The 27705-nt window shown below is 43.6% G+C and overlaps 1 long non-coding RNA gene and 1 pseudogene across 1 annotated transcript in view; one reads left to right on the top strand and one right to left on the bottom strand.

The window, feature by feature from the left end:
- LOC110217111 (uncharacterized) overlaps nt 1-27450 on the top strand; it is a 40462-nt gene extending 13012 nt beyond the window's left edge. Inside the window, exon 4 of the long non-coding RNA XR_002326959.2 lies at nt 27017-27450. This is a non-coding gene — a long non-coding RNA (uncharacterized LOC110217111). The remainder of the gene's footprint in view (nt 1-27016) is intronic.
- Nucleotides 25281-25554, bottom strand: LOC110217110 (U6 snRNA-associated Sm-like protein LSm5 pseudogene; annotated as a pseudogene).
- Nucleotides 27451-27705: the final 255 nt, after the last annotated feature.

The following is a 27705-nucleotide window of genomic DNA, read 5'->3' as shown; positions in this document are numbered from 1 at the left end:
TGTATGTATGTATGAAAATATAGATAGATACACTCTGTATGTATGAAACTATAGATAGATAGAGCTAGATGGATAGAGATAGAGAGATAGACATAGATTGATATAGGTAGATAGGTATAGATAGATTGATAGGTAGATAGATGAATAGACAGACAGACAGATAGATAGATAGATGAATGGATGAATGGATGGACAGAGAGACAGACGTAGACAGATAGACAGACATGTATGTTGACTTAGTTTGGAGGAATTTACCAAATTCTTTGCAGAATTTCTCTGTCTCCTCATTCTGTACAACAGATGTTCATAGAATATCAGATTTAGAACTGGCAGGGACCTGAGAAATCATCTAGTGAAGTCCAACTCTCTAGATGAGAAAACTGAAGCAAACAGAGGTAAAGTGACTTGCCCAGCATCATACAGCTAGTAAGGGTTAGTGGCAGGACTTGAACTCAGCTCCTCCTGCACTCCATCTACTAAGTCATATTACCTCCAGCTGCCTAAATGATCTCTGCAATAATATTTCTGTTTGTGCTTATCATGAGCATGGCCAGACGAGATGACCAAGTGTCCTATGAAATGCTATTCCCTTATTACCTTTGGCTGCATGATGAAACCTATTCACTGGTTTGTAGATTGAAGGCTGAAAGGAACTTTAGAAGTCATTGAGTCCTGCTTCTTCCATTTTACAAATGAGGAAACCGAGACCCAGAGAGGATAAGTAACATAGGTCACTTAGGCAGTAAGTGGCAGGGTCGGGATTTGAACCCAGGTCCTTTGACTCCCAAACCTGTATAACTTTCACTCTACTACACTGGGACCTTAGTACCAACTCCTTTATTTGTGTCTTCAGGGAGAACCCATGAGCTATCCTTCCTTTTCATTGCAGCTCCTCCATATTTACAGCTAGAATGTCCCTATGGTTCAGCTCCTTCAGGAGCATTGATTCAGTGATCACAGGACAAGAATCTTACTTTTCCAGTGTCAACACTTATATTACTGTTTATAGTCAGTCTAGAAAGTGTGTGATTCCTTCCCCTGAGCCCTCTTCTGCCACCCCAGAGTGGGGTATCCAGGCCTGGGGCCATTTAAAAATTTTCCCTTGTTTCATGAATTCTTCTCCTAGGGGGTAGCCTCTCTGTACTGGGCTCGGCTGGGCCTTAGACAGGAAACTTGATCCGTTCAGGAAGACTGTGCCTGGCACCTTCCTGTTAGTATCACCTGCTGGAGTCTGTGGTCTGCTACCATCACCTGCCATCACTTCTATGCCATAATGAGGCTCCAGAGTGGTCCTTTGGTGATGGAACCTTAGCACCTAGAATGTCAGAGCTGGGGGACCTAAGATGTCAGAACTGGAAGTAATCTTAGGAGCTAGAATGTCAGGGCTGGGAGACACCTTAGGATCTAGAATGTAAGAGCTAGAAGGGACCTTAGGACCTAGAATATCAGGGCTGGTAGATACCTTAAGATGTAGAATGTAAGAGCTAGAAGGGACCTTAGGACCTAGAATATCAGGGCTGGTAGATACCTTAGGATCTAGAATGTCAGAGCTGGAAGGGACCTTAGGACCTAGAATGTCAGAACTGGAAGGGATCTTAGGACCTAGAATGTCAGAGCTGGAAGGGACCTTAGGACCTAGAATATCAGGGCTGGAAGATGCCTTAGGACCTAGAACAGGGGTGAGGAATCTGTGGCCTCCAAGCCACATGTTGCCCTCTAGGTCCTCAAGTGTGGGCTTTTGACTGAATCTAAACTTCACAGAACAAATCCCCTTAATAAAAGGATTTGTTCTATAAAAGTTGGACTCAGTCAAAAGGCCGCACCCAAGGACCTAGAAGGCCACATGTGGCCTGGAGGCCACAGGCTCCCCACCCCTGACCTAGAATGTCAGGGCTAGAAGGGTTCTTAGAACTCAGAACATAGTGTCAGAGCTTTAGAACGTAGAACTGAGAGAGATCTTAGAACATAGAATGGTAGAGACCGTATAAGGCAAAGATTCTTATCCTGTCCGTGAATTTTTACTTTTTTTTTTTTTTTTTGGCGAGGCAGTTGGGGTTAAGTGACCTGCCCAGGATCACACAGCTAGTAAGTGTCAAGTGTCTGAGGCCAAATTTGAACTCAGGTCTTCCTGACTCCAAGGCTGGAGCTCTATCCACTGCACCACCTGGCTGCCCCCCTGTCTGTGAATTTTTAAAAAAATATTTAAATTATTTCAATATGATTAGTTTCCTTTGTACTCCCAAATATTTTATTTTATGCCTTTAAAAACATTCTGAGGAGTTCAAGCCAAAGGGGTCCATGACACTTTGATGTAAGATTACCCCTAATTTTTTTTTTTCAAGTCAATTGGGGTTAAGTGACTTGCCCAAGATCACATAGATAATAAGTGTATGATGCCAGATTTGAATTCTGGTCCTCCTGACTCCAGGGCCAGTGTTCTACCTACTGCACCACCTAGCTGCCCCATAACCTTTCATCTTAAGATAGGGAAACTGAATTCCAGGTGAGGAAGGGGCTTGTCCCAGATCACCCCACCAGCCAGGCCCCTGCTGCCGCTTTCCCTGGGGAAGGAAGCCCCGATGTGCTGTCTCTCAGCCTAGGACCTGCCCTATTGCCTGTAAGGATAAGTTTGGACTCGGTTCCCCAAAGACCTCTGAGCCTCTGCAGTTTGCCTGAAGCCCAGTGTTCTCTGACCCCTCTGGAGCTCGCTGGTCCTGTCACACCTCATGGTGTTTCTATGAATGGGACTGACCCATGCCAAGAACACCAATCCCCTCCCAACTTCCTGTGTTATGCAATGTCAACAGAGCCGCTGTGGGCTGAAGAGGTGGCTGGGCCCCAGGGTGGCCCTGCCGAGTCTGGTTTCTAAAGGGCTTTGTTCCTCAGGGGCTTCTATCTCTCCATAAACCTGGCCTGACCCTGCCTCTCCTCACACCACCCTCTGCCTGCCTCCTAAATCAATATCTTCTCCTGGGGCTCCACCCAGGCCTTGTGTTTACCCACAGCTTCCTCCCCACCAGCTCTAGTGCCTAGGAGGGTCCTTCATGTCCAATGCAGCCTCCTGGGCCTTCTCTCTCGTTCTTTTCAGGGATCTCTGGCCCGGCTGGGCTGGCAGGGCAGGACAGAGGAGTCCATGGTTCTGCCTGTGGTCTCCCCACCTAAGCCAACCTCAAGAGAGGCTCAGGAGCAGTCTTCCTCCTCTCTGCATTGTTGTAACCATGCTCAGCAAGGCAGGGCAGGTAAACTGTGGAAGGCAGCAGTGTCTGCCAATAGTCCTGTTGGAGGCTCTCCTCCACACTGGGACTGCCTATGGGAGAGTGTGGTAGTGAAGAGAGAGAGTGTTGGATCAGAGTCAGGAAGACCTGGGTTGGAATCTGACCCCATTAGCTATGTGCCCCCAGGGAAGTCACTAAAGTATTCAATTTCCTCATCTCTTCAATGGGTTTGATAATGACTACAGTCCTTTGTTGGGCTATTGATTTGCTTAGGCATAGAGGTGATCTAATGGATGGAGAGCTGGGCCCAGAGTCAGGAAGACCTGAATTCAAATCTAATCTGACATTTACTAGCTGTGTGACCCTGGGTAAGTCATTTAGCCTCTCTGTACCTCAGTTTCTTAAACTGTAAAATGGGCATAATAAAGCACCTACCTCCCAGGGTTGTTGTGAGGATCAAATGAGATAATATTTGTAAACCATTTGGCACACAGTAGGTGTTCATCAAATGCTTGTTCTCTTTTGCCCCCATCTCTTTGTATGCTTTAAAATACTATATAAATGTTAGTTATTAGTTTACACAGGAAAGCAAGGAGAAGCGTTGATGTTATAAAGCAGCCTATTCATATTGCTGTGGTATAATGAAAAGACCACTGGCATTGTAGTCAGGGGAGACCCGGGTTCAAATCCCATTCTGATTCACCTACTACCAAGGCTATTCTGGGCAGGTCACTGAAGCAATCTGGGTTTCGGCATTTGTAAGGTGGAGGTTATAAGACTTATGCTCCCTCCTTCACAGGGGTGTTGTGAAAAATCTTTAGGACTAAGGCTCTTGCCTCCAGAAAGCAGGGTGGATTTGGGAGTGACCTGCCAAGTGTTTGTCTTTCTGCTGTAGCCAAGTAATTACAATGTATGATTGTCAGGGCCCTCCACTGGGGTTCATAGAGGAGTTAGACGAGCCAGTCCGTGCTGAAAGCTACAGTCTCTTTTATTTTTGCATATTTAAGAGAAAGCTCCATAGCTGAACTGGAACCCCCCATGGGAGTATGGAGGGAGAGATGGGGGCAGCAAGACAGGGTCCTCAGTCACCTGTCAGCCAAGCTCTCAATGGGGTTGGGATTCACACCTCCGAAGAAGGATGGGGAAGGGCAGTGACATTGCCATAGAGCCCTGGCAAAAGTGTTCTTCAGGCCATAGAAGGAGGAGACATCTGGGACAGTCCCAGGAGAGGCTGTTCCTAGGGCTTGTATAGGAAGCCATGCTTCAATGCAGCTGGAGAAGTTCTAGAGTCAGAGGCATTCAGGTGTTATAGAAAGAGAGATGGAGAACCCACTCAGGCAGCCTGGTGGGGATCCCTCCAGGCTCTGGCCTGATCCATCTTCTCTTCTCCCTTTATAATATTTCACTTGGTGATCTCATCCACTCCTATGTTTTGATTATCATTTCTAAGATTCTCAGATCTTCATATCCAACCCTAACCTCCAGTCTTACATTTCCAGCTATCTCATACATCTTAAACTGAATGTCCAGTAGACCTCAAACTCAATTTGCCCCAAACTGAATGCATTATCCTTCCCTCCAAACCCTCCTCTCTTCCAAGCTTCCCTATTACTGTTGAGGGCACCACCATCCTCCTCGTCACCCAGGCTCACAATCTAGGTATCATCCTCAACTCCTCACTCTCTCTCCTCTCCTCTATCCAATTTGTTGCCAAATCCTATTGATTTTACCTTTGCTACATTTCTAAAAGATGGCCCCTTCAATGCTCTGACACTGCCACCATCCTGGTGCAGGCCGCCATCAACCTCACACCTAGGTTATTGCTCTCCCTGCCTCAAGGCTCTCCCGACACCAGTCTGTCTTCTACCTAACTATTAAAGTGATCTGCCTAAAGCACAAGTCTGCCCATGTCATCCCCTATTCAATCAACTCCCGTGGCTCAAATCAAATACAAAATTCTTTGCCTGGTGTTCTAAGTGGTTGGCAAAATTCTCTCACACCATTTTGTGTAGACAAGATGGAGAGATGGTGTGTTCAGTACTGGTGGAATGGCTGGATCCAGAGATCAGGAAATAAATTTCCTGATGGTCTAGAGCCACAAAAATGGTGGCTGGCTTCTCTTGCCCTGGGGATTCTTTACCAGGTGTGTGTTAGACTTGGTGGATCCTGAGGCCCTTTCTAATGTGAAGATTCCCTTGCTGTTTTTATTTAATCCTAACTACCGACATTTCTGAATCCTCCTAAATAGATCATTGTGTGGCCCTCATCTTTCCACCCCTGTCCATGAGGATAATAGGAGTGACTTTGTCAGATGCTTTGAAATTGAGGTATATGTGCTATTTCTTTCTTTTTTCTTTTTTTAATTAATTAATTTTTAACTTTCAACAATCACTTTCATAAGCTTATATGTGCTATTTCTACCCCATTCTAGTAATCCTGTTAAAAATAGAAAATGGGTTTAATCTGTCATTATTTGTTCTTAATAACGCATGTTGGCTCTTTAAGGTATTCTAGGATCTTGCTAGGAATCAAAGTGTAGCAGGGGCTAGCCTCCATATTTGTCGTGTGACTTATGGGTCTGTAGTTAGAAGAGTCTACTTTCTTCCTCAAACAAACAACCTGGACATTTCCCTGTCTTTAGTCCTTTTGATTGCTTCCTTTTCCTCTCCACCTCCACCTCCAACCCACCCCAAACCAGGTACTTCTTAAGAGGAGAGGTTGAATAATTGTGGTAGTGGTAAGTTAGAGATGTTCACAGTCCCCAATGGCTCCTGGTTACTTGCATTCTTTTGTCCTGGGATTAATTCAATTTTTTCAAATTCCAGAAAGAGGTGAGCAGAGGGTTGGGGAGAGGGGATGAGATGAGATAATATGAGTCAGAGTACCTGGATTCAGACCCTAGTTGGGCCATTTGCTACCTGGTAGACCATTTCTTCGCACTGGCCTTCAGATTTTGCATCAGTAAAATGAGGAATTTGAAGTCCCCTTCCAGCTCTAAATCCTATTGTCCCGTGATGTAAAAAAGAAGATAGCTTATTTATGCCTCTGTTTTTTTATCTAAAAGACGAGGATAACATTACCTTAATTACCTCATAGGATGGTTGTCAGTAAAAAAAAAAAACTTTGTAAACTTTAAAATACCATGGAAGAAAGTGTTACCACTACATTTTGACTCAGCCAATCACATATTTTATAATTAATTTTTCTCTACTAACAAAAAATTTCCTCCATCCTACCCACTCTTACCATTAAAAAGAAAAAAGAAAACCTGTGTAACAAATATGTGTAATCAAGCATAATAAATTCTCACTGGCCACGTCCAAAAAAAAATCTATCTCCTTCTATACTCTGAAACTATCACCTCTCTTTCAAGCAATGGGTGCCATGTTTCATCATGATGAGATGGAATCATGGTTGGTCATTGCATTGATCAGAGTTCTTATGGCTTTTAAAGTTTGTTTTTATAGTGTTGTTATTGTATAAATCGTTTTCCTGGTTCTGTTCATGTCATCATATCAGTTCATACAAGTCTTCCCAGGTGTCTCTGAAAGTTTTCCCTTCATCATTTCTTATGGCACCATAGTATTCCATTATATTCATATGCCATAATTTGTTCAGTCATTTTCCAATTGATGTTCTCTGCCGTCCCTTCCCCCTTAGTTTCTAGCTCTTTGTTACTACAAGAAGAACAGCTGTGAATATTTTTGTACATATGGGTCCTTTTCACCTTTGTCTGATTTCTTTAGGATATAAGCCTAGTAGAGGTATCTCTAGGATAAGGAGTATGAATAGTTTAGTAACATTGGAGTCATAGTTCAAAATTGCCTGGTTTCCTGCAGCCCCTTTATCATTGTTATTACTTTAAACCTATTATTTAATAAACTATTACTTTAAATAAATTTAAAAATTGTTGCTATTATTTTAGACATGTGGAAGTGGTACAGCATCCCCTCTGGGCTTACTTCCCCAGATTGGCACTTGTCCTCACAAGTTGGGATCCTCAGAAGGCTGCTAACTACTAGTAGTCTTAGAGTTCTAGGAGATTCTAGTACTGCAGCCCCCGAGTCTCCACCAGTGTACTCCCCATGAACTATCAACCATTTGACTTCTTGTTAGCTTTTAGAAAGGTATTTACTGAGAAGATACTTTGCAAACAGTTGATACAAAACATGCCCAAACCGGGGCTGTGTTCCTTGTGTACACACAAAGTCCCTGGGGAGAGTGGACTCAAAATAAATCTTAGTGAGGTCACACATAAAGAATACGTGTGGCAAAAGGATGCTTCCCACTCTTGGCTCTGGAAGTCTTTTTCTCCCCTCATGGAATTCTCATGAAATTCTCTCTAGGTGGAGTTCTCTTCTAGGGTCTGAACAGTAGCACCTTTCTCATGTTCATAAACCGTACTTCCCTCCACTATGGAAGATACTGCTCCCTGAAGCTGTGCCCATTACTGGCTATTTGTCTTTCTGCATCTGTCAGTAGGTCCTTCCACTTTCGGAGAACCTGACAGCTCCAGTAGCCACGGCTACCATGTCTGGTGGCCACTGCTACGGCCTCCCTTCGGTTCTGACCTCCCATAGGAACTCTGAGTCTCCCAAACTTGCCAGATTGCCTAGATGCTTACCTCCATGAGGGCTTACTTGACTAATCAAGAAAAAACAAGAACCAAAAAGGAGAGGTAGCCATGCGCCCATCTGCCACGGCTGGGTGGGAGACAAGGCTTCTTTCCTTCTCCTCTCTGTCTCTGGGGACCACTTCTAAGTAGTTCTGCCTTCTTACAATCACAAAGGGAAAAAAGAATAATGAAATAGGGGAGGGATTTTGCCTTTTCTTTTATATATTCATTTCAGTCTGGCTCAGCCCCTCCAAGTCATCAGCCCTTTCCCCTCCAAAGCCAATCAGAAGACTGCATCACCATACTCTCTAAGTCATTCAGTCATGCTGGGCTGAAAACCAGCTCCCCCATGTTTCCACATGGTCCCTTGGACTGAAACTACGGGGGATGGGGGATATCTGTGCAGGTTTTGAGCACTGGCTCCTGTAGGGAAGTCTATTGATGCTAGCAAGTTTGTTAACGCTACTACTGATGCAAACCTACATTAGTAGTAATAGTGATAACCAAAAAATATATTGATTTGCTGAACTGATTGAATTGAGTTGAATTGGAGTGTCTGACATAGTAAAAAGAGCCCAGGATTGAGAATCAGGAGAGCCAGGCCTGAGTTCTGTCTCGGCCACAAGCCCACCATGTAACCCTGGACAGTCGGTCCTTTCCCTCATCCGTCTTTTCTGTACAAGGAAGTAGTGGGAGACTAGTCTCTTAATCCTTTCCTGGTCTGGTGTTGGGCAATTTGAAAATTGGAGGTGGACTTGAGAGGAGCTTTTTCTTTCTTTCTTTCTTTCTTTCTTTCTTTCTTTCTTTCTTTCTTTCTTTCTTTCTTTCTTTCTTTCTTTCTTTCTTTCTTTCTTTCGCTTTTTGATGAAGCAATCAGGGTTAAGTGACTTGCCCAGGGTCACACAGGTGGTATCAAGTGTCTGAGGTCGGATTTGAACTCAGGTCCTCCTGACTTCAAGGCCCGAGCCACCTAGCTGCCCCTAGAGCTCTTTCTTTCTGAAAGAAGAGAGGCCAGTCTGCTTTTCTTGGCCTCATCTCTAGAGTGTTGGTACTCTGATGGGAAACCCAGCACCTTCCCTCCATCTCTACCCATTCCTTCTGTGGCATCAGGATCTAGAATTGGTTCAGAGTTATCTCCCTGGGTGCAGGGTGGGAATAAGGCTGTTTAGGAGCAGGAAAGCATATAGGTAAGTACTCAGACACTTACTAGCTGTGTGACCCTGGGCAAGTCACTTAATCCTGTTGGCCTCAGTGTCCTTATCTGTAAAATGAGCTGGAGAAGGAAATGGCAAACCACTCCAGTATCTTTGCCAAGAAACCCCACAAATGGGGTCACTGAGGAGTAGGACATAATTGAAAAATGACTAAAAAAACCCAAAAGAATCTGGAAGAGGGTTGTAGAATAATAATGTGACATTTACACTGTGCTCTTGAGTTTGCCTCATTTGAACAGGAAACAACCCTGTAAGACAAGTACTGTGGGTATTATTATCCCCATTTTATGGGATGAGGAATCTGAGTCTTCAGAGACATTAAATCATTTACCCCCAGTCCTGCAGCTAGTTAAATGGTAGAGGCAAGATTCAAATCCAGATTTTCTTTTCCCCCATGTCCAGCACACTAAGTTGTTTCTGAAGTAAAGAGAGTCAGGCTGTAAACTGTTTAAAGATTCTTTTATTGTCTAAACAGAGGCTTGGAGACTATTAAAGGAGGGGAGGTTATAGCTCCTGTTTGTTTTATGTAAGATATTCTGTCCTCCTCGAAGGCCTTAGGGCCAAGGAGTACGTTACATTTCACAAGTCTTGCTTCTTTTTTTTTTCTAGGAAATTAAAAAAAAAGTTTTATTGATGTCTTCTGTTTTTAATACCACAATCATTTCCCAGTATAGCCTCCTCCATTAAATCCAAGGTTAAGTAAAACTCAGTGGAGCAAAGCGGCTGGATCTGACAATGTATGCAACATTCTGTATTCAAAGGCCATTTATCTCTCTCTACCGTAAGGAGAGAAATGTGATTTAGAACAGCAAATCCAATATGGCTGAGTCCAACTACATTTTGGTGTTGTTTTTTATTTATGTTTTCTTAGTCATCGTGTATGTTTTTTCTTGGTTCTTTCTACACTCTGCATCAGCTCATATAGATCATCCTATGTTTCTCTGAATTCCTCGTCTTTGCCATTTCTCATGGGGCAATAATATCCCATTACATTCACATACTACAATGTATTCAGCCGTTGCCCGATTGATAGGCACCCATTTACTTGCTACCACAGAGAGTGATTCAAAGAACCTTTTCTTTACTCACAGAGCCACCATCTGAACTCAGGCCCTCATTCCCTCTCATCTAGACAATCACAATAGCCTCCCAGTTTGGTTTCACAACCTCAAGTCTCTCCCCATTCCAGTCCATCCTCAGCACAGCTGCCAAAGTGATTTTCCTCAAATGCAGATTTGACTATATCACTTTCCTACTCAAAAAACTATAGTGGTTCTCTATTGGCACTGGGATAAAACTTAAATTCTTTTGTTTGGCTTTTATAGACCTTCACAGTCTGTCCCCAATCTCTCTTTCCAGCCTCATTATGTAACACCCCTCTTCCTAAACTGTATGGTCTGGCCAAAATGGCCTTTTCTCTGTTCCTTCAACATGGCCCAAGTGAAAAATAGTCCTTTCTCTGTTCCTTCAACATGACCCAAGTAGAAAAGATATATTTTATTCCCCAAACAGGAAGGGGGAATGCAATGATCAGAAGGAGTACTCTGGGCACCTATTTTAAGAAGGGGATTGGGGCAGCTGGGTGGCACAGTGAATAGAGCTCTGGCCTTGGAGTCAGAAGGACCTGAGTTCAAATCCAGCCTCAGACACTTAACACTTACTAGCTGTGTGACCTTGGGCAACTTACTTAACCCTGATTGCCTCACCAAAAAAGCAAAAAAAAAAAAAGAGATTGACAAGGGTGGTGAAGGACCTTGAGTTCTGGCTGTACAAGAAGCAGAGGAGACTTAATGACTATCTTCAAGTATTTGAAAGACTACTTCGTGGAAGAGAGAATGGCCTAGTTCTTCTTGGCCCCAGAGGGCAGAAGTGAGGGCAAATGGGTGGAAGCAAAGAGACAGATTTAAGTTAGTTGTTGGGGGAAAAGCTCTGAACAATTAGAGCTATTTGGTAATGGAACGGGCTGCTTCTAGAACTAGCTGATTTCCTCCTCACTAGAGATCTTTGAGCAGTCTGGGTGACCACTTATTCAGTGTGTAGTAGGGAAGATTCTTTTGCGGGGAGGAGCTGGAGAAGCCAGACACTGAGATCCCTGCCAGCTCGGAAATTCTGTGATTCTGTTAAGCATTTTCTGTGTGTGATGGCCCCAGCTGAATCATCCAGTATTTGAGGTTTGGGCTTTTTTCCTCCCCTTGATGTAATTAGCCCTTAGGCTTAGGAACAGTGAATTGTTCATGTCAAGCAGAGAATAGCTTCACAGAATGCAGAGCCGATGAGCTGCCAGGCTGGGGAGGAGTCAAGACCAAGTTGGTTCATGAAAAGGCAAAAGAAGGTAGAAAAATAGCAACACATATCGACCTCTCTTGCTCAACCCGAGGCTGACAATATGTCAACATGTGGGAGGCCCATCTCTAACAGGCCTTAACACAGGGAAATAGTTCGTTTACAATGTAGAGCCTGACATGTCTGCACACATCTTTCTGACTTCTCTCTGAATAAGATATTGTCCCAAGAGGGAAGGGCTCACTCTCAGTTCAAGATTTAGTTTCCATTTTTATGGTCGGTCATGAGTGAAGTCCAAGGAAGAGTCTTTAAATCAGCCTCAGAAGGAGTACTGGGCAGTGGTCAGAGTAGGAGGCAGAAGACCTGGAATGGAGTTTTGGCTCTGCTATGAGATTTTAAACAAGGTCTAGGCTGCAGTTTCCCCATTACACAAGAGGGCTGGACTACATAACCTCTGACATCCCCTCTGGCTCAAGCTACAGAATCACAGAATTTCAGGGTTCAAAAGGACACTAGATACCATCCACTCCAACCCATCTCTGAACCTTTCTACCACATGAAAAATGAGCAATTATCCACCCTTTGGTTGAAGGCTCACAATGGGGGGAAGTGGGAAGCCTCCACCAATTCTGAAAGCAATCCATTCCACTTTGGGGTGCTCTAATTGTTAGGAAGTTTTCCTTATATCAAGTTATATTCATCTCTACAATGCCAATCCGTTGTTCCTAGTTTTGCCCTGTAATCCTCCTTCCACACAGCTGTCTTTCAAATACTTGAAGTCAGACACCATGATTGAATCCCTCACCCTCCTGGCCTTTTTTCCAGGATGAACATTACCAACTCCTTCAACCAACATTTATCATGAGCTTGAAGATCTTGACTATCTGATAACTTCTCACATTTTCTTTCATATTTCTGTGGGTCTGTGACTTCCTCCACTTGGATACTTCTTCTACCACTTCCTCCTTGAAGGGGTGTGATAGTAAATGATTAACAACCAGCTCTCCAGGGGAAAAATATGTATGCAAGACGTACTTTTAAGTTCAACCTGCATTATTGCATTTTCTTTATCACTTCCTTCAGTTTAGACAATAAACAAAAACAACAAGACAAGCCCTGATTTGTAGGGCTTACCCTGGAAAGTTTGTTCTCATGAACCAGTTGGAGCTGGTTCCAACACCCTCCTGCCTCCATGTGTTCTTTTCCTGTGTGTTTCCTGTCCGAGGCTTTCCATTAGACCTCCAAAGGAGATCCATCCAGTGCAGTACAGACCTCCCTCTGGTTTTTTCCCTTATTTTGCAGATAGCAGTTCAACATGTTGACCAGCTATCTGTTAAGTCTATCCATCTTGGTATGTGATTGGAACGCCTCCTTTTCTGGTCATATATCTCCTTGGCGACACCTTTTATGCCACTGCTTCCATGCAAGACATCATTGGCCAATAGCTTCCTTACTTCTCCCCCCCCCCCCCCGCCCCATTCATCTTTTTATTGGCCTTTAGATCATCCAATTGAAATCTTGGTTCTTTAGAGATTGGGCTATTCCATGATTCAAAGCAATATGGCGCTACTGAGGAAATGCTATTGTTATAAAAAAAATGGGCCTTAAATACTTTTAAAATTTTATGCTGGGCACTTCATTTGGCAAGGAGGGCTGGGGGCTAGGGAGGAACACCAGCCTATTCTGGCTTTGTCTCTGTTGGATCAGCAAAAGTTGGTTCCCCTGGTTTTCCCAATAATAGCCCTTTATTTGTGCATACACTCAAGAATGGAGACTAAAAGCATCCTTAGGTGGAGCTGAAGAAGAGGAGAGAATGCAGCCTCAGTCTCTTTTACCAAATGCCACGTGAAAGAAGCTGTCTCAACTCAGCCTGTCATTTGAAGGGCCTTCATGATATTACTGCTAAAGCCCTTGCTCTTATGCATCAACCAAACTGGATTGTGCAGGGCTCCCCTAATATACCCTGAGGCTTTTCCCTCTCTTTGTCTTCACTTAGACCATTTCCTCTGGTTGAAATGCCCTACCCCTATGGCTCTGCCCGTCAAAAGTCTGCCTGTCCTTCAAGGCTGAGATCAAATACCACCTCCTCTAGGAAGCCTCCCCTGGAGAGGCAATTTGGTGCAGTGAAAAGAGCACTGGAATTGGCATCAGGAGGGCCCCAGCTTTGCAACCAGCCTCTGATGCTTTCTAGGAATATGATCATGGGTAAGTCCCTTAGCCCCTCTGAGCCTCAGTTTTCTTTTCTGTAAAATGCAAATAACTTTCGCTCTATCATCTAATATACCTCACTGGCTGTTGTGTGGATCAAATAAGATGTGATAGGTGGTTCCTCACAATGCAATGATAGGAGAGGCAAGCCCCCTTAATTTCAGGCTCTGCTCTCCTTGGCTCACATGCCTTTATTTTACTGGAAAATCCCCATTTCCTCTTGGGCTTTATATGTTCTCAGGTCACCTCAGCCTCAAATTTTTGGTTAAATAATTTAATTAAATTAGTAAATGCAAGATAAAGACCAAGAAGCATTCGATACATGTACTATAGGATGCAACAGCCCAGTCATTGCAAGCTTTTCTAGGCTAGAGTCTATTTTTCATTCTTTTCAGTCTCTCAAGCTGCGACTTCGATGTTCAGCATCTTATAATAAGCATCCCTATGTCCCAGGAAAGTGAGAGCAGGAGGAAGGTGGCCAAGTCACAACAGGATGTCCACACCAGAGTCAGGGAGCCCTGCGGAAACTTCCACTGATTCTCTTGGTTGCGGCTCCTCCCTGGCTCTGTGGTCCCCTGGCTCTTGGACCCCCATAAACTTCATGATCTGGCATATGGACCTATCTATTCCTGCCACACTAGCACTGAAAAGAGGTGCTGCTCCAATACTAACAAAGCAAAACTAAACGCCTCCCTCCCCGGCCCCCCCACACCACCTGACTGTCACATAGCTAATGTCATTTTTAGAGGATGGGCTCAGTACCGCTCCCCTCCCCTTCCTCTCCCCATTTCTTTCTTTTCCATCCCACTCAAACTCCCCTTGCTGCCTTCAAACCGACTGGGGACATGTTGGCACTGACGCTCACTGGAAAGTGTCCCGGCATTGGCAGTTCCTATAAAAACACCACATCCCAACAGACATCGTCCTTGTAGAGATAATGTATGTACAGCGCTTTGCATGACTTAAAAAAGCTACATGGTTGTCAACTATTATATTTGTCTCTATTTGAAGTGATAGCTTCAATCTCTGAACCCTCACAACACTTTGTGACTCTAAGATCTTTTTTATGTTGTCTATGGAATCTTAGTTCTCTGTCTCTCTTTCTCTCCTTTCCTGCCTCTCCCCCTCCCTTTCCTTCTCCCTCTTCCTCCTTCCCTCTTCCTTTCTCCCTCTCTGTTTTTCTCCCTCTTTCTCTCTTTCTCCTTTCCTGTCTCTCTTTCTCACTCTATCTCTCCCTTCCTCTCTCTCTTTCTCCCTCTCTCCCTCTCTTCCTCTCTCTCTTTCTCCTTCTCTCTGTCTCTGTCTCTCTCCATGTCTTTCCACGAATCTGTCATTTCCTAGACGCTTTCAAGGAGAAGCACCTTGCCTTGAGGGGCCCAAGCCCTTTTGAAATACAGAGCAGCCAAAGAGTTAAGTACAGCTCACAGGCATTTTCTCCGGTCCTTAAACCATGTCCTCTTGCTCACCAGGAGCAGTGTCTCTGTCCTAGGCCCCATTCTAACTTAGGGTTGGAAAGTTGCCTTTATTATCTATCAGTTCCCAGTTGACAACCAGCACCTTCAAAATAATCTTGAGACTGTATTTAAGCACACCATGAAGGCTGGCAAAGTCAAAAGCCCGAAGGTTTTTCTCAGCCTTCTATTTGGCCTCTATCCACTTCTCTTCGTTCATACAACCACCGCCTGAGTTTGGGTCCTTATCCCACGCTGCCTGAACTATAGCATTAGCCTCCTGCAACCAGTCTGTCCCCTTTCCAATCCATCCTCCAGAGCCACCCCACTGAGAGCCCTGAAACACGGATCCAGCTCCTCACTCAGGATGCACCAGGGGCTCCCTCCTCTAGGGTAGGATACAGACTTTGCTTGGTCCTTAAAGCCCTCTCAGTCTGGCTCCAGCCTAATTTTCCAGTCTTATTACTCATTACTACCCTTTACACATGCTACATTTCAGCCAAATTGGCTTGCTCATTGTTTCCTGTCCAGGATGCTCCATCCCCCATCTCAGTGCCCCGGTACACTGTGTCCCATTCCTGGAATACCCTCCTTCCTCCCCTCTACCTTGTAGAATCCCTCACTTCCTTTAAAATTCAGTTCAGGTACCCTCCCCTACAGAGAATCTATCCTGGTCCCCCTACTTGCTAGAGTCCTCCTCCTTGAAAATATTTTAAATATATTTTATATTTAATTTTCTGTGTGTATCATTTCCCACCCCCATCCCTCCAACCCAACAGAATGTAAGCTCCTTGAGGGTAGAGACTATTTAATTTTTGTCTTTATATCCCCAGCATCTAGCACTGTGCAGGGCACACAGTAGGTGCTCTATAAATGCTTGGTGAATGAATGAATTAAGGAATGAGCACCCAAGATCCTTTTGGTCTCCTATGCAAATAAAAGGGAAGCGGGAAATAAGGCAAAAAAAAAAAATCGAAGTGAAAGAGCAGCTAGGTGGTGGAGTGGATAGAGGACTGGCCCTGGAGTCAGGAGGACCTGAGTTCAAATCTGAGCTCAGATACTTGACACTAGCCATGTGACCCTGGGCAAGTCACTTAACCTCAATTGCCCCATTTGAAAAAAAAAAATCCAAGCACTGCTGAGGTAAATCATTGTCTTCCACCTGGTAGTATGCTGATAAATGTTTAACAACTAGCTCTCAAAAAATGTACTCACAGCACACTTTTCAGTTTAATCTGTATTATTCTCATTTTCTCCATCCTTTCTCAAGCCTAGACAATCAGCAAAGCAATAAATCAAGCCCCGATCTGTAGCGTTTGCAGATTTCTGAGGTGCAGCTATCCACACTGGAAATTTAACAACTGGCTCTCCAGAAACACTTGGGTGTGTCCCCTCTGCATCCGCCTCAATCCTGTTCCAAATTCCTGCCCCTATTTTGTGTATGTATGTGTACATTATTTGAAAGGGATCAGACTAGTTCTGCCTGGCCTCAGAGGAGTTAATAAGGAGTGATGTGGGAAAGCTTCCCCGAGCCAGGTGTCAGCTCAGTGTGAAGAAAAGCGAACGATGATTGTTGTCCCCCAGCTTCATGAATGGGCTGCTTTGAGAGGTCAGTTCTCCATCGCTGAAGTCTCCCAGGGAGGTTAGATGATCATTTTTTGGAGAGGCTATAAAATGAGACTCTTGTTTAGGTGTGAGTCGGATTTAGATGCCTTCTTCAGTCCCTTTTTTCCTTGAGACCCTGTGTGTTTTTATTTATTTATTTGTTTGTTTTCTAAATTCTGGTCAGAATAAGCTAGGGCCGGCTGAGTATCCCTTTCTACCCTTTGCCCTGGGTAGAAAGGAGATAAATGACAAGCTTGTGCTCAGAGAGGGGCTGACGGCTGTGTGTGGGCTCTGGTCTTTCCGAACAGCCAGGATTTGGTTTGCTTCACAACCCTCCAAGTGCCTTAAGAACAAGTAGTTTTAAAATGTAGGGCTGTGATTTTGCCTGAACATGACAGAATCAAAGGGGCCTTGAGAACTAGCTGGGGTTGTTGCACTGACCCTGTCCACTCCCTCCTCTGGGAATGGTCAGACAGAGCTGGGCTCGTCGTCCAATGGGAGGCCAAGAACTTCTGTGGCTAGGAGGGAAAGCTCCCGGAATGACCCTGGGAGCCCAACTTCAGAGTGGTCTCGTCCCCTGGCAGGCTCTGGGGTGGCCGGGGAGGATGCCCCGGGGAGGCCCTCACCTGGAGGTGACACAGTAGGGGAGGGGGGAATGTCAAAATGCCTCCAGCTTTGGCCTGTGTATGAAGAGCTGCTGAAACACCCCTCTGCTGCCCAGCTATAAATAAACTTCCCTGGCGCTCCCTCACTTCCTCTGTCTGTCTTTGGCCCGGTCAGCTGGGGACTCGCTGTTCTCAGGCTGAGGCTGGCCACTCATTAAGACCAGTAAAATCAAATTCAAACACATTGACACTTCAGCATGGGGTGGGGAAGGGAGAGCTCAGGCTTTGACCAGGGCCCGGCTGCTAAAAGATCCAGCTCGTCTGTGTCCATCCCTGCTGGGCCACAGCCTCATGGGAACCAGGACTGTTACTGCCCCAAAGGCCAGCCTACCTGAAGCTATCTGCAGGGATTAAAGGCAGGTTGGGAGAGAAATTCTTCCTTCTCCCAGTATATTACCCCTGGACTCATCTTAAAACTTAATTTCATCATGTCACTGTGCTGCTCAAGAGCTTTCAATAGCTCCCCATGGCCTATGATCAAGTCCAGGTATGTTAAGTCGATGAACAGGGTTCCCCCAGGATCTGAGCCCCACACCCTAACACTCTTCCAGCCTAATCTCCTTCCTTCTCTCCACTGCCTCCTTGCCCACCACCACTCTCTCAGTGTTCCAGCCAAGCCAAGTTCAAGGACTTCTCACAAGCCAGACTAATGACCCACCTCCAAACCTTTACCCAGCAGGCTGTGGGGGGGGGGGGTAGACTACACTCACAAATAGCAAACACTACTTCTCAGTCTTAATACCTTGAAGTATTTTATGGTTTAAGTGCTCCTAAGTCCATTCTCTGCCTTGAGCCTTACAATGGCCCTGGGTTGGAGGCAAGAAAGATGATGTGTATCCACTGTAGAGGTGAGGAAGCTAAGGCACCATGAGGTTTTTCAATGCCTTGCTAAGGTCACACAGCAATAATCTTTTCCTTATTCTAGTAGAGCACATTGCAACTTCCTTCCTTCCTTCCTTTTCTTTTCTTTCTTCTTTCTTTTTCTTTCTTTTTCTTCTTTCTTTCTTTCTTTCTTTCTTTCTTTCTTTCTTTCTTTCTTTCTTTCTTTCTTTCTTTCTCTCTTTCTTTCTTTCTTTCTTTCTTTCTTTCTTTTTCTCTCTCTCTTCTCTTTTCCTCCATCCTTTCCTCCTTCTTTTCTTTCTTAATTTCTTTTCTCTCTTCCCTTCTTTTTCTCTTTTTTCTTTCTTTCTCTCCCTTCCTTCCTTTCTCTTTCTTTCCTTTTTCCTTCCTTCTTTCTTTCTTCTCTTTTCCTCCCTCCTTCTTTCCTCCTTTTCTTTCTTAATTTCTTTCTCTCCCCTTCTCTTTCTCTTGTTTCTTTCTCTCTTTCTCTCCCTTCCTTCCTTTCTCTCCTTCCTTCCGTCTTTCTTTCTCTCTTTCCTTTTTCTTCCTTCCTTCCTTCTTTCTTTCTTTCTTTCTTTCTTTCTTCTTTCATCCTTCTTTTCTTTCTTTTTCTTTCTTTCCCTCTTTCTCTTTTTTCTTTCTCTCTTTCTTTCTCTCTTTCCTTTTTCCTTCCTTCCTTTTTTCCTTCCTTCTTTCTTTCTCTCTTTCTTTCCTTTTTCTTCCTTCTTTCTTTCCTTCTTTCTTCTCTTTTCATCCTTCTTTTCTTTCCTTCTTTCTCTTTTTTCTCTCTTTCTTTCTCTTCCTTCCTTTCTCTTTTTCTTCCCTTTTTCCTTCCTTCCTTTCCTTCTTTTCCTTCCTTCCCTCTTTCCTTTCTTCCTTCCTTCCTTCCTTCTTTCTTTCTTTCTTCTCTCTTTCTTCTGGGTTTCTCTATCTTGCTTTGGCTTGGAGCGCAGGGGCTGCTTCCGGAACTCTGGTCCCAATTTGATTGCCACGGGAGGTCCATGAGGAGCTCTTGCTACGTTTCCAACTGGGCTGCTTTACCCTTTCTTGGGCCACTCTGTGCCCCTTCTACTCTCCTGGAGATTTACCACATTAATACTTCGTGCAGTCGTCGCCTAATCAGCTTAGCCTGCTGCATTTCAGAACTTGCGAGCTCCAAATCCACCAGCCTCTGTCTCCCAGTCGCAGGGACGGCAGGTATTTGCCACCATGCCCAGGTCACGTTACAATTTCCAAAGCCCTCTTACACCCATTTTCTTACTTGATCCTCACAACATCCCTGGGCACACATTATTCCCTCCCTCCCATTTTGCAGATGAAGAAACTGAGACCCAGAGAAGGGAAGTAACAGCCAATGCCACACAGTCAGTGAGTGCCCGAGATTTGAAGACCCATATTCCAGGCATCTTCACCAAGGTGAAGATGAAAGGAGAAAGTATTTTGTGTTTATAAAAGTACTTTGAAAACTATAAAATATCGTATGTACTCTATAGCCTTAAAACACATCTGTGTGAGATGATTTTTATTTTTGGTCTGGACTTGTGACTTTATTGGCATGGGGAGTACCTGCTAAAGAGACTCCTTCTACCAATATAGATCAACCACTTGCCTGTAACACAGAGTGTTAAGAGTTGCCTGGAAGGTCTAAGAGTTTAAGTGACTGGCCCAGCATCATATGGCCAGTACATATCAGGGACAGAACATGAAGCCAGGTGCGCCTTTGAGATAGGCTCTCTATCTGGTATACCACACTGTCTCATTATTAATACAAGAGAGAAAAATCATGACCCTTCTTTGACATTGTATTCCCTGACTATATTATCTTTTGGAATAATGAGTTTTACAAGCTTATTATTTGCTGGAGAAAGACTTTGATTTTTTCTAATTAGCCTCCTCTTCTGGCAAGGGGGACCCCATTTATATTGTATGCCCAGCCCCTAGTTCAGTAGCCAGGAATTCAGACTAGCTGGAGCTCAGGGTCTAAAGACAAGGAAAAATGATCTTGTCTGTCATGGATCATGGAACCATAGAAATGAAAGATGAAAAAAACCCCTCTAGAAATCATCTAATTCACTTCCCTCTCCCCCCTTCCTCCCAAATATAAGATAGGAAATTTGGGCTCAGAGAAGGGAATGAATTTGACCCAGGTCACACAGTAAGTCAGTAATAGATGCAACAGTGGTTGGTTGTCCTTGGTGCTTGAAGCTGTGTGATCTTGGGCAAGTCACTTTACCCTGTTTACCTCAGTTTCCTCATCTATTAAATGAGCTGGAGAAGGAAATGGCAAAGCATTCCAGCATCTCTGCCAAGAAAACCCAAAATGGGGTCACAGAGAGTTGGATACAACTGAAAAGACTGAATGACAACAAAAAGCCATATTACTCTAAATAACATTGAAAGATGAAATTGGATAACAGACAAAAAAGGGAACAGATCTGTCAGCATTTCTATGACAAATTACTTCCTTCGTTGATAACAATGAAACCTCCACATTTGGATCAACTTCTCAGTCCCACTGGGGGACTACTTGAAGTCATGGAAAGAGCATTAAGGATGAAATTAGGAATAGTAACTTGACCAGATCAAGTATCTAAAGAAAAGGTCTGTGCTGAAAGCAGTCCAGTTTTAAGGACATTTAAAAGACTTATCCTCAAGATATCTGAAAAGGGGAAGATACCGATGACTGGAAAAAATAATAGATTACGCTACTGGAAAAAAAAACATAATTAAGAGGACCTCAGTAGCTACCAACCTATATCATATGCTAACTTTTGAGTCTTTCTGAAATCTTTATGAGAATGATCTACACAACAGGACATCATTGATGAGAATATGAGAAGAGTAAATAGTTTTTCAAAGATATTTTATATCCGATCACATCATTAGCCCAAATTGACTAAAAGGTGCAGAAAATACAGTTTCACAGTGTTTGTTTGTTTAGATTAAAAAAGCATTTGATTTGGTCCAGCAAAATGTGGTCTTAAAAGCATTCTTCCCATACCTATGTGTCTCCTATGCATATATAAAGACCATACAAGATTCTCTGAAGGACAAAGATAATTTTTGTAGTGTGTATGATTGAGTAGAAATGTCCCCAGCACTTCATCTCCTGAGATGCTTGGGGTCCCAGAGAACATTGGTCAGTGGAAGAAATTCCCTGGTCTGTATCTTCCAGAAGACTACGTGTGTGGCTACAGGGTAATGGCCTCACCAGGTAAGAATTCTGCTTGGTGAGGAGTCTTTTGAGAGGTGGGATATTTAAAAAGCAGGGGCTTCTAGAGCAGTGGAAGGAAGGAGCAATGGAGCAGTAAGTTATAGACTGGGATTTCTGGAGAAAATGAGATACGTTGGAAGGTATCACCAAGGCACCACCAAATCAAAAAATCTCAGCAGGATCTTGACACCCCAGAGCCACAGTGAGAGATTTCACAGCTCTCCAGTCTGAACTTGGGCTTCAGCAATTTTCCAGTTTGCCCTGAAAGACTTCCATGGAACTCCATGAAGCGGTTTGACATTGAACCCCAAGTCAATGCAATGGAATGCAAAATGCATTTATTAAATAACTGCTATGTGCAACCTTAAACTTTTACCACTGGAATTATAAATTGTAAAGTAATTGAATACCTCTACCACTTCACTAGAGCAATTAGAGACAATTAGATTATAATTCCCTTGGACATTTAAAAGATTACCCCCATTTGTATTTGGGAACAAAGGATGATCTATTATTTTGTCTCTTTTAGTTACTTACTCTGCTTTATATCTTAATTAAAAGCTTTTGCTATTGAATCGGTGACTTTTTATGGTCTGGTAATAGATGTACTATGCTGTAATGGGCTTGAGCAGTGATTTGCATGAATGACTATGTGTAATAGCCATACTGAACCTAGGAAAGGTCTCAAGAGGATTGAGATCCAGAGTGCTCAGAGTTTCCAGGGGATCAGTTGTTAACATTTTGTGGGGGCTTGCCCAGGATATCTATGAGTTTGTTAAAGCTATGGTGTATTAAGTCAGTGCTATAACATTAAGAAATTTATTTTTTCTTTGTCTAGGCTACATTTATATTTCAGTTTAAATTATTTATACCAATAGCTTTACCATCCTATGGTAGGTAGTAGGTTTGATTAGTAACATATTCGCCACTGGCAGCATTGAAGAGTTTAGGGTTCTTGCCCTGCCAGACTATAATTTGACAGCAAGTTTTCCAGTGAAGATTCTAATACAGGTCAGGCAAGTTGATTCAGGTCACCATTGTTTCATTGTGTATAAAAATGTCATTGCTTTCTTCTGTTTATTGAGTGACATTGTCTACAATGTGGAAACAGCTTTGGTGAAGTGAAATATAATTGTGTTGAAGTGGACTTATAATTGTGTATATGAAGTGACATTGTACACCTGTCATTGTACATCACACAGAATAGTAGACATGGCTATTCAGGCATTAAAGAATGGGGACACAGTAGCAGTACTTGACCCTCATCATGGTTGGGTGGTTTTGGGGGTTCCTGTTGACCGTGATAGTGATATTTACAGCATGATGTGGAAGTTTTGTTAGAAAGTTAGATTCACTGGAAACTTTTTATTAAACTCCTTAGTGTTGACCAGTACCTGATAAACCAGTTTACAGACATCATGGTGAGAGAGGGATGGACTGAAGATGATGTTTAAAAGGTCTAATGGAGGAATGCCATCAATATCCAATTACCCAATTGTTACAATAACTAGTTTCCATATGACTCCCTTAACAATTATCTCTTTGGACTTTGGAATGTCCCGCAATTTTAAACAGCTAACACTGTATATATCTCCTGCTTCATCTTTCTCCATATTTTAGTCAGTACCTAACTTTCTAACCCCATAGTTCAGTGGCAGGACAAAAGTCAAGATGCGGTGGATGATGTTGGCATTTTCGATATCTGATCAAGCTCTAAGCACTCCACAGAGCTTACTTCAGCTGCCTTCATGGCCGTTGGAACAGATTGTCCTCATCTGCCTACTCTGCCGGGTGAAGTCTTCATATTCTTGGGGTAAACAATACACTAGAATTAAGGGAGATCGGGAAAGGTGGGATTTTAGCTGGGACTTAAAGGAAGCCAGGAGGTGGAGATAGGAAGGGAGAAAATTCCAGGCATGGTGGAGAGCCAGAGGAAATGTCCCAAGTTTGGAGATGGAATGCCTTGTTTGAGGAAAAGCAAAAAGGTCAGTGTCAATAGATCTGAGAGTATATGGGTGGGTGGGTTATATAAGGTAGAAGAACACTGAAGAAATCAATGGTTGTTAGTGTTGGGTCTATACAGTGGGCACTAGCAGATTCCTATGATGGAAGCAAACAGGGAAAATACAGCCTTCATCAGCCCGGTCTCTAGATTGCTGTATAAAGTGGTGACTAAAGCACTGTTCAGATTTGGGCTGATTGCATTTGCCTGTGAAAGGGCTAGGAAAAAGGGAGGCCAGCTGAAAGGATGATGACCTTGCTCCTCTGAGCGTTTGCTTTCTCTCTGTGCTTTCCCCCCACCTACTCATCTGCATGGGAGAGCAGAACAGGTTTAAGGTACAAAAATTAAGGATCCCCAAATCCCACAGCTATTTGGTAGTGTTTTAGGTGAACAGGCCTTAACAAGGCTCATAATTGAGCTTAGACAGAGTAATACTGAGAGTCATAGAAATACTCACCATGAGCTCAATTGAAGCTGCCCAAAAAGAACTCGAACCTAGTGACCACAAAGTTTAGTCCAAAAGAAAAAAAAAAGAGAAAGGATCCTTAAGGCACCATGGACTGAGCTAAGAGGACCTCTGTTCTTTGTTCTAAAGCGCTTGGCGCCTAGGGTTGACAATCTCTTGCTGAAGAGACAAGAGACCTAGAGCCAAGACTTTGAGGGAAACAAGGTAATTTACTTCATTGGGGAAAAAAGCTAAGAAATTGGGTTTTTTTTTCCACTATGGGGAAATGTATTTGCTGGTCTAGGGCACCGATTTGTCACTTATGTAAAATAGCTGTAACATGAAAATGCCTAGAGGTTTAAAGCTACAAGAGGATGGCAGTGCCCACTTTTCCCTCCAGTAGAAGACAGCCAAGGATTTCTTTCAGCTGAGCCAGAAGCAGCGTTCAATGGAGCCATGCCCAGTGGAGAGGCAGCCATTGAAACAGCATCCCACAGAGAAGTGTCTAGCAGAGACTCCAAGGATCGCCAAACAGTGTCCAGCTGAGCTGAGTTTGGTGGAGGCCACACATCTGGCCAAGCATCATCCACAACAGAGTGGCATCAGGCCAAGACCATAATGCCAGCAGAGAGCAAGCCTGATGAGCAGCAAAATAACACCACCAGCCTGAGTGAGAGTTCCTGCAGGAGCAGCTCCATCAGCTCCCTAAGGGTGCCCCTAGGCAGATATCACAGTAGATAGAATGCTGGGCTTGGAGTCACAAAGACGGGAGTTCAAATCCAGCCTCACGGACTTACTAGCTATGTGGCCCTGGGCAAGTCACTTCACCTCTGTCTGCCTCAGTTTCCTCAACTGTAAAATAAGGATAATCACAGCACCTACCTTGCAGGGTGTTGTGAGGATCAAATGAGATGACATTTGACATTGTCCAGCATATAGTAAGCACTTAATAAATGCTTGTTTCCTTCCTCACTCTTCCCCAGTGTTCCCTGGCCACATGTGTTCCCTGCGTCTGTGCCTCTCTATTTGTGTCTCTGACCTGAGTTCACTTTTCTCACTTTATGTTGTGTGTGTGTGTGTGTGTGTGTGTGTGTGTGTGTGTTTGTGGTAGGATGCCTCCCTCTCATGTTTGTGGGGGAAATATTTTGCTGTTACTTTTTTGTTTTTACTCTGCCATTTCATGAGTACTTTTGTTTTGAACTGATCATATATTCTGGCAGACTAAGATAACTATATTGGTGGAGCTTGTGAGTTTGAGGGAGCACAAAACCACAGAATACCTTGAGCCTGGGGGTACTGCCCTCTGGGGAACTTCATCTAGAAGTTGAGGAGTGGGGCTGGTACCAGGTCCTACGATAGGATCATCCCATTCTTTATTGGCAGAGAACCCAGAAGTCATCTTGTTGAATCTACTCATTTTATAGAGGAGGCAACTAAAGCTTTCCATTTGATAGTATATATGCACACACACACACACACACACACGTATTTTTTAAGTCATTCACACAGTAAAGAGCACACATTCATATTTCAAATTCTTCCCCTCCAGGAATCAGCATGGTTATATTATTTCTATATTGCAAATCTGATCAAGGTTGCTGAGCCTCCTTCCTTCAGGTGAGATCTCAACCTCAATGGCATCTTCCATAACCAGATCTAGAGTTGGCTAAAGTCATCGAATCCTGGTATCAGGTCGATGACTTCTTTATCACTCTTCATCACAATGTGAACCCGTGAATCTATACATTTGTCCCACAAGTTTAAGCAGCTTCAGTTGGTGGTCAGGTGGACAACCATGATGTCCTGGGTTAACATCTGTTCATATTCAACACTGAGAGTGTTTCATTGTCTATAGAGGCTTTAAGCATATGTGGTTGTCCTGCTTGTCTCTCTTTACCATATCTATTTTTACTGTTACCTTATCTGAGATCATAATTGCCATTCCAACTTTGGGGGATTTAGGCAAAGCATAAGAGGTCTCATAAATTCCACATTTAACTCTATGAATCTTTATGTTTTATGTGCATTTCTTGCTTGTCATGAATTGTTGGACTTGGCTTTTTTTTTTTAATCCATTCTGCTGTTCCATTCCATTTTATGGGTGAATTTATCCCATTTCCATTCTCAATTATGACAAATAAGCTTTACCCCCCCAATCAAATCCTGTTATAATATTTCTCCCCAGCACCACCACTACCTTATTTTCTTTTCTGCTTTGAAAGAAAAAAAAGAATCACAAGAGATAATTATAAATTTGTATTACTTTGGAACAATTCAATTCTATTCTCCACCCTTTCCCATCCCTTCTCTGTCCAGACTCAAATCACTGAGTCTTATCCTTAACAACAACAAAAATTAGAAGCAGCTCTCCGAAGGTGTAGTCTGTTTTGCTTGAGGCGATCCCCTTCCCAGCTCCTCCTTCTTCTTTGAACACCCCTCCTCCATCTCCTCCTTATCACCACTTAGTCTCCAGCTTACTTTATTGTACATCTACCACCCTTACAATTTTGTTTTGGCTTTTTTTGCTCTCCTCTTGCCTGGTCCAGACAAAAGTGAGAGTCCTGAGATCCCCACTCCTTCTCCCTTCACCTTTCTGTTTGAGTGTCCTTCCCCTGTGATGCTCCAGTTACAAGAAACAGTGAGTCCCTCACCTCTCCTTCCTTAGCGTAATTCTTTTTTGTTTGCCTGTTTAATATTTTAAACACCCAGGCCCAGAGCTTGCCTTTCTTTGTTCCCTTATAAACTCTGAGAGCGGGTAGGAATCTGAAAGCACCAGAGTCCTTTCTCCCTCTCTGACAGAAGAGCTGGGCAGGTCCTTGGAGGCCATCTAATATCAACCATGCCCAAGCAATAATCTTCTTTGCAACATATGTGATAAATGATAATCCTAGAATACTATTGCTGTACTTAGGGGTCACTTTGTCCAGCTCATTCACTTTACAGAAGAGCAAACTGAGGTTCTAGAAAGAGGAAGGGATTTGTCCAAAGCAGAGATTTCCAAACCAAGCCATGTAGCCCTGGGATGAGCAGGGAGTGAAGCAATGATCAAAATTACCGACTATTTTTTAGGGCAATGCCCACATAAACACATCTACTTGTTTCAGTGAAAATAAAACTCAAATCAAAGCCAATAAAAGCAAGATCCACATGTCGAATTTGCTCCAACTGGCGATCTGGGGGAATGGCTTAGGTAGAGCCCATCGTAGCAAGGCCATGAGTGGTAAGAGACTGGTGCTAACCCTTCTCTATCTCTCCCCAGGTGCCGAGTGGCTCCATGGTGGTTCTGAGAACTCTTTCCTGCCCGGGCTCTTGGTGGAAGCTCCTACCATAGGAAGAAAGAGCCAGGATCCTCTACCAGAGAAAGAGTCAGTCAGGCTCCCAGAGCAAGAGAGGCAGAGGATGGAGCTATGTGAAGGAAAATTATACCACCTAGCCCGTAACTAATCCAACAGCTAAAACCAACCTACAAGAAGCTTTTCCTGGTCCCCCTTAAAGCTAGTGTCTTCCCTCTACAGATTACCTCCAGTTTACTCTACACATATCCTACATACACATAGTTATATACATGTTGTCCCTCCCATTAGACTGTGAGCTCCTTGAGGGCAGGAATTATTTTTGCCTTTCTTTGCATCCTTGGCATTTAGCACAGTACCTAGAACATAGCAGGTGCTTAATAAATGGTTGTTGACCTGACTTGACTTGATATAGGAAAAGATATCTGTTATTCTCCAAAGCATATGACTGTAGGACCGTGACAGTGTTTCATTATGATTCTGGGTATTTGGTGCAAGAGGGAACTCTGTAGCTGGAGTGGGAGTGTAGCACTGAGCTTGGTGCTTTCAAGGGAAAGTCCTACTCCCTTGCATGGCTTTCACGGTGAACATGAGCACTATCGAGACTTTGGATGTGGTATGCGGGAGCTTCTTATCTCTGGAAGGAAATAGAACA

Source organism: Phascolarctos cinereus, unplaced genomic scaffold (assembly GCF_003287225.1).
Source record: "Phascolarctos cinereus isolate Bilbo 61053 unplaced genomic scaffold, phaCin_HiC Scaffold_4;HRSCAF=312, whole genome shotgun sequence".
In the NCBI taxonomy this organism is placed as follows: domain Eukaryota; kingdom Metazoa; phylum Chordata; class Mammalia; order Diprotodontia; family Phascolarctidae; genus Phascolarctos; species Phascolarctos cinereus.
The sequence above is the reverse complement of the archived record's forward strand: the minus strand, read 5'-3'. Positions and strand labels throughout refer to the sequence as shown.